Consider the following 11331-nt stretch of genomic DNA (forward strand, 5'->3'; position numbering starts at 1 on the left):
GTTGAATTCGATTTGCTAGTATCTTCTTGAGGACTTTTGCATATGTTTTCATTAAGGATATTGGCCTGTAGTTCTCTTTTTTTGTTGGGTCTCTGTCTGGTTTGGGAATCAAAGTGATGCTGACTTCATAGAATGAGTTTGGAAGTTTTCCTTCTATTTCTATTTTTTGGAATAGCTTGAAAAGGATGGGTGTTAACTCTGCTTTACATGTGTGGTAGAATTTCCCTGGGAAGCCATCTGGCCCTGGACTTTTATTCATTGGGAGATTTTTGATAAGTGATTCGATCTCCTCACTGGTTATGGGTCTGTGCAGATTTTCTATCTCTTCCCATTTGAATTTGGTAGTGCATGTGTGTTTAGGAATTTGTCCATTTTTTCCAGATTGTCCAGTTTGTTGGCATACAATTTTTCATAGTAATCTCTGATGATTGCTTGTATTTCTGAGGGATCAGTTTTAACAGATCCATTTTTAGTCATGATTTTGTCTATTTGGGTGCTCTCTCTTTTCTTTCTGAGGAGCCCAGCTAGAGGTTTATCAATTTTGTTTATTTCTTCAAAAAACCAACTCATGGTTTCATTGATCTGCTCAACTGTTTTTTAGATTCTATATTATATATTTCTGCCTTGATATTTATTATTTCTTTTCTTCTGCTGGGGTTGGGATGCTCTTGCTGCTCCCCTTCCAGTTTCCTTAGGAGCTCTGTTAGATTTTGAATTTGTGCTTTTTCTAGTTTGTTGAAATAGGCCTGGATTGCCATATACTTTCCTCTTAGGACTGCCTTTGCTGCATCCCAGAGAGTTTGGATTGTTGTATTTTCATTTTCATTTGCTTCTATATATTTTTTACTTGTTCTCTAATTGCCTGATGGGCCCTATCATTCTTCAGTAGGGTGGTTTTTAACCTCCACATTTTTGGAGGTTTTCCAGACTTTTTCCTGGGATTGATTTCAAGTTTCATAGCCCTGGTATATCTCAATTCGTTTGTATTTATGGAGGGCTGTTTTATGATCGAGTATGTGATCTATCTTGGAAAATGTGCCATGCGCACTCGAGAAGAAAGTTAATGCCCTAGCCTCAAGATGCAGAGTTCTAAATATATCTATCAATTCCATCTGTTCCAATGTGCTGTTCAGATCCATTTTTTCTTTAGTGATTTTCTGTCTGGTTGACCTATCCATTGCTATCAGTGGAGTATTAAAATCCCCTGCAGTAAACACATTCTTATCAATATGATTGTTTCTGTTTGTGATTAGTTGTTTTGTGTATTTGCATGCTCCCGAATTAGGTGCATAGATGTTTATAATTTTTAGCTCTTCCTGATGGAGAGACCTTGTAATTATTATCTAATGTCCTTCCTCATCTTTTGTTACTGCCTTTACTTTAAAGTCCAGTTTTTCCGATATAAGTATGGCTACTCTGGCTTTCTTTTGACTTTCAGTAGCATGATACATATTTCTCCATCCACTTACTTTCAATCTGAAGGTGTCTTCAGGTGTAAGATGAGTCTCTTGTAGACAGCAAATAGATGGATTTTTTTTTTTATTCATTCTGCTACCATGTCGTTTGATTGGAGCATTCAGTCCATTTACATTCAGTGTTATTATCGAAAATTGTGGGTTTAGATTCATTGTGTTCTCTGTAGAGTTCATGTTTTTATTGATGTCTCTGGTGTCTTATATTGCTTGCTACATTTCCCATAGAATCCTTCTTAGGATTTCTTGTAGGGCTGGTTTGGTGGTGATGAATTCTGTCAATTTTTGTTTATTTGGAAAAACCTTTATCTTTCCTTCTATTTTGAATGATGGGCTCACTGAATAACGAATTCTTGGTTGCATATTTTTCCTGTTCATCACATTTTCTGCCATTCCTTTCCTGCCTGCCAAGTTTCCTTAGATAGGTCTGTAACCACTCTGATAGGTTTCTCTTTGTATGTGAGGGTCTTTTTATCCCTAGATGCTTTCAGAATTCTCTCTTTATCTTTATATTTTGCCAGTCTCACTATGATATATAGTGCTGAAGGTCAATTCAAGTTACATCTTAGGGGAGTTCCGTGTGCCTCTTGAATTTCAATGTCTTTTTCTTTCCCCAGACTGGGAAGGTTCTTGGCTATAATTTGCTTAAGCACCCATTCGGGACCTTTTTCTCATTCTTCTTCTTCAGAAACTCCTGTGATACGGGTATTGTTGCATTTGATTGTATGAGTCAGGTCTCGAATTCTCCTTTCTTGCTCCTTTATCACTTTCTTTCTCTTTTTCTCGGCTTCCTCTTTTGTTATAACTGGGTCTTCTAATTCACCTATTCTCCTCTCTGCCTCTTCAATCCATGCAGTCAGTCACTGCCTTCATTTTATTATGCAACTTATTTATAGCCTTTTTTAACTAGTCACAGCTATTTTGAAGGTCCCTAGTCTTTGTATCAATAGCTTCTCTGATAACTTCCATGCTTTTTTCAAGCCCAGCAATTAATTTTATGACAATTGTTCTAAATTCTTGTTCAGTTATGTTACTTGTGTCTGTTTTGTGCAGTTCTGTGGCTGGAAATTCTTCAGAGGAGATTTCTTTTGTTTCATCATTTTTGGTAGCTTTCTTTCTCTTGTCAGTTTTAAAAGTTCTTTCTGCACTGTGCACCTGTTAGTATTGCTCTATTAAAGGAGGCTCATTGACTGTCCAGGGCCTGTCATTTCAGTAAGTGTTCTTTTAATGGTGTCTCTCAGTTTCTCTTGTTATGCCTCTGATTATTTTATTTCCCTACTCAGTGATATTTGAGAGTGTCCACCATGTGTGCTTTGGCTTGTTTCCTGAAAAGGAAAACGGACAGACAAACACACAGGGAACAAAAGCACACAAACGCACAGGCAAATCAAGTAAACAAGCAAACAAAAAGGGGAAAGAAAAAAAGAACAGAAAAGAAAAGAAAGGAAAGGAGAAGAAAAAAAAGAAGGCAGTGGAAGGGGCAGAAACAGCCAGACAAAGGACAGTCTGGGAGCGTAAAACCTGTGGAGGGGAGAGGTAAGAATGAGAGAAGGGAAAAGATACCTGGACAGCAAGAATTGACCTACTCACGGCAGTACATAAATGTTGGTCTTTCCCAGACTGCAGGGGGGAAAAGTAGAAAAGAAGAAAAAAGGAAAAGAGAAAAGAGAAAACAAGGGAAATACATTAAAAAAAAAAAGCAGCTCTCTAGCGTGGATGGGCGTGGTTTGGTGTAGGTAGGTTGGGTCTCAGGGGCTGGACTCTGAGGCCCCACCTTAGTGTTTGTGGTGAGAAGAATAGTGGCACCCCAAGCTCCCCTCAGACCACGCTTGCAAGCCACTCTCTTGAGTCCGATCTCCCCATGCCACGGGTGGGCCAAATCTCTTTTATTCCCCTAAACTCTGCCACCTTTCCAAATCCTAGTCCGTGCACTTTAATGCTGCTGCCCCAGTTGAAATGTCCTCCTGAAGGCAGGCGGCTTTCTAGCTGGGATTGAGTAAGGGGACTGGGGAGTCAGCTTTTCCCTGGCTCCGCCTTGAGTCAGGGCGCCGCTGAGCCCAAGGGAGAACAAGCCTGCTGAGGGGACAAGTTTCTCTCCCCTCACCCAGCAGGTTTCTATGGGATGCTTGTGTCTCTCTGTCCTGGGCCAACGTCTCTCCCCTCTCCAGAGACCACTCTATGAGCATTTTCAGTCTCTCTTTCTCTTCCCTTTGGCTCTCCACCGCTCTGCTTGGCTGCTCTGTGCACGGCCTTCCGCCACCTTGTGCAGCCCTGCACCACTTTTCTGGGCACACTCTTCCGGCTCTGCTTTGGGCTGGTGCTTCCTCCCCTCAGAGCCTCTGGTCCCAGTTCGCACTCACTCAGGCATCCATGATGCTGTCATCTATAAGGACTCTGTGTGTCCCATTCTTGTAGATCAGAGTATTGTGGCTTTAGTCCTTCTCAGTTTGATGGTTGCTGGCTGGCAGAGATTCCAGAGGTCCCTACTTCTCTGCCATCTTGCCGCTCCCCCGTCTTAAATATTTTCTTTAAGTGTGTCACATTATTGATATAGGCCCCAATTGTTCTGTCTCAACTTGAGTTCAAATCCCAATTTCCCTACCTACAGTTGTGTGTCTTTGAACACATTAAACAAAGTCTTAGTGTCTTCATTTTAAAATCTAGTAGCATGAAGTGTCTGGGGAGCTCAGTCTGTTAAGTGTTAAGCTCAGTCTGTTAAGAGCTGATCTCAGCTCAAGTCATGATCTGGTGGTTTGTGAGATCGAGCCCCACGTTAGGCTCTGTGCTGACAGTATGGAATCTGCTTGGGATTTTATCTCTCCCTCTCTCTCTCCCCTTCCTTGCTTGTGTGCACTCACGTTCTCTTCCTCTCTCAAAATAAATAAATAAACTTTTAAAAAATAAGGTAGGGGAGTGTGGGTGGCTTCTTCAGTTAAATTTCCAACACTTGATTTAGGCTTAGGTCATGATCGTTCAGTTCATGAGCTCGAGCCCAGCATCAGCCTTTGTGCTGACAGCTCAGAGCCTGCTTGGGATTCTCTCCCTCTCTCTCTGCGCCCGCCCCCCCAAATAAATAAATAAAACTTAAAAAAAAAGATAAAATCTAGTGGTGCTTAACTAATAGAATTATAATAAGTAGTACCCGTGATCAGACACAAAACACTTAATATAGTGCTTGGAAGATAGTAAGTTTTTCTTCTAATACCAGGTGTTTTGTTTTGTTTGTATTTTGGGGGTTAGTAACTGGCTTTGGGGACAAACATAAGCTTTGTGGATTCAAATCCTGGTGTGGCTTCTTATTGGATACATAAGTTTGCTTCCCCCAGAGTCTGCTTTCTTACATATAAAATGCGAATATTCACCTGAACAGGTTACTGTGAGGTTTAGGAAAGATAGTGTAAATAAAATCCTTAGGATATTACCTGGTACACAGCAGAGGCTTAATAAATGTTAGATGCTGTTATTACCAAATTTAACTCTGTCCTTAGTTCATCAGTTCACTGAAGTTCACAGATTTCTGTTTCATTCACCTTTGAATTCCTAGCATCAGTGTTTTGCATTAGTAACTTGCATATAATGTGTCTATATGTAAAATAATAATGACCTTGAGAACAGTAAAGGACTGAACTATTGTTATCCACTTACAACTTAGTGTGACTTAGTGCATCAGCCAGTTGAGACGGGGTATCTAAGGACAGAAGTTAGTTGTGGGGGGCAGGGAAGCATCATTTTGGAATGTGGAGACATTTTGCAATAAAGATAAACCTAAATGATGACACTATCTTTAGAGAAAGGTATGTCAGCAGTTGAGAAGGAAATGCAGCAAGGTTAATTGGGAGAGCTTCAAGCAAAAAATTTAACCTAATTCTCAGTTTTATGTATGATTAGCTTTAGGGGCTAGTTTCAGTGCTAATCCAAGGAAACAGAAGAAGGAATTTTGTAAGTGGGCCAGCTTTGCGTGGCATTGTTTCATGACAGAAATTCCATATGATGAGATAATTTGGTAAATAGGCCCCGTATGTTTTTCAGAGCTGAGGTTTATTTGAATAGACTAGACAAAAAGCCCAGGAGGATGTGCATTAATTAGTAAGCTATTAGTGTTAAATTGCTGCTAATTTGAACTTTGTAATTGAAAGGACCTAGAAGACTACAGAATGGTGTTGACAGCACTTTGGGACAGAAGGAAATTTGAAACAGCTCTTGAGTACCTCATCTTTCAGTGATAAAAGACAAGGTTTGTTTCACTTGAATAAATTAACTGTTATCTGAACTTCCGGTCTTCCTTTAAAAGTTACAATTAAATATGGTACAGCAGTAAGTGTGAGTTCTCTTCAAAGTTCAGTTTGGAATACACCACACATGGGTGTGCAAGAGTACTAAATATTTTCGAGAATTGTAGTCAGCTAAACAATGGGAAACTTGGTCAGGTTAACATAACTCAAAATGCTTCTTAAATGTAGTTGTGTTTACGGAGGGAAAAATGATCATTTAATATGAAAAATGCAATGTAAAAAGTCACCCATGTAGTTATAATTCTTGATATATAATAAATCTGAAGTTCCACTTCCAGACTGATAGTGTGAGGCGCCCTGTGGATTGCTTCCAAGGAAATAATCATAACTGGTGAGATTATTTAAAAAACCCAACAATTTAAAGTCTCTGGAAATTGTCCTAAGTGTATAAAGAAAAAGGAGAAATATGAATGTAAGAAAATCTACTAAGTCTCTGCAAGCTTAGTGAGAACCTCTGTAAGGACCCCAAAAGGAGACCCTACCACTGTCAGCTGGGTACTGGCGCTCACCCCAAGCAACCGCGAGAGTCGTCACTTGATGCAAAACACATGAGGCTTTATTCAAGGACCGACGCGTTGGGGCTCAACTCTTATCCCACTCAGGGGTAGAGGAGAAGAGCCCCGAAGAAGATTGAAGTGGGGTTCTTATAGGGTTTTCTTTTTCTTTTCTTTTTTTCTTCACAGGTATTTTTCCATTATAAGTTTTACAACACACATCTGGCAACGTCAGATAAGCAAAACAGCAGAGTCCACATGGCTGCTCAAGCGGGTTGTTTGCACACTTTCGGGAGGGAAGCATTTCAGCTTATCTTAAGCCACATCCTGGGATTCAAACAACTTCTATTTGAAAAACGACTTTAGTTCCATGGTCACTCTAGGGCCTGAAATTTTTCATTCCTACACCTCGGGCCCTTGCGCCTTCCTGTCACATACCAGCTGGATGTGAAGGGGACTCTGCTCTGAGCAGTGTGGTCAAGGAGGCAAGGGCTCCTTCTTCCAGTTTCTGGTCAAGGACTATGCTTCCCTCCAGGAAGGGCAGGCCACTAGGGTTTCTTACCACCCTCAGATCCGTGTTGCAGAGGCCAAACGCTGGGAGCCGCCCCAGCCTTGCTGGATGACAGGGTCACAGTAAGGAAATGGCAGACGTTGGATGGCTCCTGCCACAAGTGACGGAAACTGGCATCTCCTTCTGCTACTGATGCTCATGTGAAATTAAGCCTGTTGCTATTGATTAGGCCTCACAATGTTCCAAATCAGACCGATGTTCCCCAGATGCCTCATGGGAAGAAGCATATTCCCACCTCTATAAAGAGGAAGTTAAAGCACTGCAGATGTTTGTCGAAAGGCTCTTCTGTTGAACTTCACAAACTTAAGACGTGGATAATAAAGGGGGTTAAAGAACACAAAGATAATGTTTACCCTGGCCCGGAGAAAAGGCCTAATTTAGGAATAAGAAACAAACAAAAGCCAGGCATAAGCTACTGCGCATACATATGCTAATTTGGTGCTCAGTAAGAGTGATGGGTAAGAGTAGTTACAAGTTAACTTGCATTACTCAGATGCAAAGGCCGGCTTGTCTAGGGCCCCTATGGCCCTTACACCTTCAACATCAAAGAACAAGGTTGACAAAAGGTTTACTCAGTAACCATCGCGAATACAATCTTCCTCTTGTGAGCCAAATAGAATGCCTCCTAGCCCTGTTTCTGCTGGAATTTTAGCATCATTGTTATAAAATGTGTTTGCTATCTGCTTCTCACTGAAAACATCCTGCTGTCTTAGTTGTAAGATTTACTACCAGTTCAAACAAATGGGTATGTTATCTGCTTTTCATTGAGAATATCCTGTCATCCTATGATGTGTAAGTTACCTCATTGTAAGTAGAATAGTTCTGAAAAAATGCCTCTGTAAAACCTGTTTCTGTACCCTTTTCAAAGCATCTTTATCACTGAGAATTATTTGTAAAAATTCAACTTTTTGATGTCCTAAGTCTATAAATGAAGGCCCAAAACCTGGTGAGAAAAATGATGCCAGGAAGATGATGCCATGAAAGAAAGAAACTGCGTGAATCTCTCTCAACCTATTTTTCGCGTCTGCCTCTACCCCTTCAGGGAGCCCTGGACCAGCCAGAGCGGGCCTCCGGGCAGCCAAATTCCAGGCAAGTGTGGAGTTTAGAAGCCCCCTTCCTCCAGACAATTCCCACTTGTCCCGGTGCTGCCGTGTGGCAGAGTAGGGACGCAGGGGCCTCAATCACACTTGTTGCTGCTCCTCATGGCTGGAAGGTCCTTGCTGGGAAATACAAGCCTGGAAGGACAGGCTACCACCCCGCCCAATGTCCTGCTCCTAAAGCAGGGGTGTCACTCTGACAGAAACAGGCCAGTGTCTTTGCTCCCCAGGACCAGGGTAGTGGCTCAGAGACGTAGTCCATAAGAGAGCTTGAAAGTGCACCGGAAAGAAACTGACTTTATTTGAAACAGAGAGTGTGGGTAAATTCAAGCCTGAGGCTGTCCTGGAAAAAAAAAAAGGAGATTTTGGTATTAAGTAACTAAGAGGAGGCGGTAACTCCATTAGAGTCACAAGCTAAACCTTCTGCTAGCGAGTTTCCCAGAGGGAACCAGGGAAAGAGAAATTGGAGCTCTTATACTTCCTGGTGAGAATGTAAAATGATGAAGTTGCTTTGGAAACAGGCTGGCAGTTCTGCAAAAGGTTAAACATAGAAGTTACCCTGTGACTCAGCAATTTTACTGTTAGTCTATGAAGAGAAAGGAAAACATACGTCCACACAAAATCTTTACATGAATGTTCAATAGCTTTATTCAATTATTCATAATATACAAAAGGTGGAAACAACATAAGTGTGAATCAGCTGATGAATGGGTAAATGAAAGTCCTATATCCAAACAATGGAATATTATTCGATAAGATTTAGAAATGGAATATCAACACATGCTATCACATGGATAAACCTTGAAAACCTATCAAATGAAATACCTCAGTCACAAAAGGTCACATATTGTATGATTCTATTTGCATTAAATGTCCAGAATAGTCAAATCTATAGGAATTAATGATAGAAAATGGATTAGTTGCCTAAGGTGGGAAGGGGTTGGGAGAAATGAGGAGTGACTTTCATTGAGTATGGGGTTTCTTTTGGGATGATGAAAATGTTCTAAAATTGAGTGAGGTGGTGGTTGAGCAAGTCTGTGAGTAGCCTAAAAACCATTGAAGTGTGTACCTTAAATGGCTGAATAGTAAGTTATGTGAATTAGATCTTGAAAAGATGATAAGAAAAAGAAATTGAAACTTGTTCTTACAAATGGCCATTTTGCTTTTTCCTCACCTGATCAATAATTGACTGAGTGGCCACACTTTTGTGCCTTGTATTAGATCACACTGCTCCTTGAGGGCATTGTGGTTTTTCTTTGGTTAGGTTGAGACTATAATTTGGTACGTGGTGTATATGCACATGTGCATGCATATCAACAGTTTTGTTTAAATACAACTGACATTTAATAAGCTGCACATGTTTAAAGCATACAGCTTAATGATTTTTGACATATATGTATATATCTGTGAAACCTTGACCAATATCAAGATAAGGAACATACTCATTATTCTAAAAAGTGTCCCTTTGTAATCCTCTTCTGGTCTTCCCTATCTTTTCTTCTTCCCCAAGCAACTACTTATCTACTGTCTAGTAGTATAGATTTGCTTGTGTTTTCTAGAATTTTACATAGAATCCTACAGTGTGCATTTTTTATTTGACTTCTTTCTATAAACATAACGATTTGAAAATGGTTCAATGTGTAGTGTGTATCCATTGTTCATTTAATTTTATTGCTGGATTGTATGGCATTTTATGGATATCATTTTTATACACTCACTTTTTGATGGACACTTTCATTTTTTCCAGTGTTGGGCTATTACAAATAAAGCATCTGTGGACAATAGTGTACAAATCTTTGTGTAAATATATATTTTATTTCTCTTGGGTAAATACGAGTGAAACGATTAGGTCGTGTGGTAAGTGCATGAACCATTTTAAAAAATTGCCACATTGTTTTCTAAAGCCATTGTACCATTTTATGCTCCATCACCAGCGTTATGAAAGTAACAGTTGCTCCACATCGTCACCAACAGGTAGTATGGTCAGTCTTGTAATTTTTAACAGTCTAATAGGTGCATACTTATAACACATTGCAGTTTTAATTTGTATTTCTCTAGTATGTTGAGCACCTTTCCATATGCTTGCCATCTGTGTATCTTTGAAGACGTGTCCAAATCTTTTTCATTGTGTGTGTGAAAGTGTGTGTGTATTGTTATTTTATTACAGAGATCTGAGATAGAAGGCCTTTATCAGATATATGGCTTGTAAATAATGTCTTCAACTTTGTGGCTGATCTTCTTTTCTCTTGATAGTCCTTCTAAAATAGCAGCTTTTTAGATTTTGATGAAATACAAGTAGCTAAGTTATCTTTTATGGATTTAGTTATTGAGTTGTATCTGAAAAACTGCATAACTCATGAACACAGAGGTATCTCCTATGTTTTCTTTTAGAAGTTTTATAGTTTAGGGTTTGGACTTAGTCACTAACCATTATATTCTACTGCCTCCCTTAACTTTTCCTGGAATTCCAATCCTAATTTTTTGCTGTCTTTAAATATCTGTAAAATAATTATTATCATGGTTTTATTTAAATTCAGCCAGCTTAGTCAACTATAGAAACATGAAAATGCTTTAATATTTCCCAGTTGTAGAATGTATCTTTTTCCAGTGAAAAAATTATTTTCCAAAGGATGGGCTTATCTCATTTCCACGGCAATAGATATTTTTCATTTAAGGTTAGAAATAAGCTCTTAAACAAAATTCTTGATCTCAGGTTATCCCCCCTCTCTTTCTTTATTGTATTTTGTACAAATTAACTTACAGAAATACAACAATTATCGTTGTAGAAATGGCATTTACACTGACCCCAATTTCAATCATGTTTTGCTCCTTAATCTAACAGAAAGGTAAAAAATTGTAACTCTTACAGCAATGAGGATTTTATGGACTGTTACTAATTATTTGAGTCAAGAGTACATAATGCACTAAGATTTCAGTGCAATACAACTTAGGCCCAACTACTTAGCATTTGTACAGTGTAGTGTGATAGGCCCTTCATTGTATTCAGAAGCTGCATGTCCCCTGGACTTTAGTGTCTCAGTGCCATTTGTTGAGGTTTTGCAGGTAGTGGACATTTCAGGCCAGAACAACTGGGGAAAAAAAGGACCAGTACTGCCATTTCTTTGTTCTAGAAAGGAGGCAAATTATTTAGCATCTCTTAGCTTAGTGTCAGGACTATTGACTGGGGGCATTATCTTTTCTTTTCTTTCACTGGAGCCAAGATCAGGAGCAGACAACATTGTAGACATGAAAACTATACAGACCTGCCATTAATTAAGGTATTAGAACCAATTATCTTTGTTGTTTTTTAGCTGACTGTGAAACTGATGGAACTATACTTTTAAAAATTTTTTAATGTTTACTTATTTTTGAGAGAGAGAGACAGACAGAGTATGAGTGGGGGAG

Source organism: Suricata suricatta, chromosome 15 (genome assembly GCF_006229205.1).
Source record: "Suricata suricatta isolate VVHF042 chromosome 15, meerkat_22Aug2017_6uvM2_HiC, whole genome shotgun sequence".
NCBI classification, from domain to species: Eukaryota; Metazoa; Chordata; class Mammalia; order Carnivora; family Herpestidae; genus Suricata; species Suricata suricatta.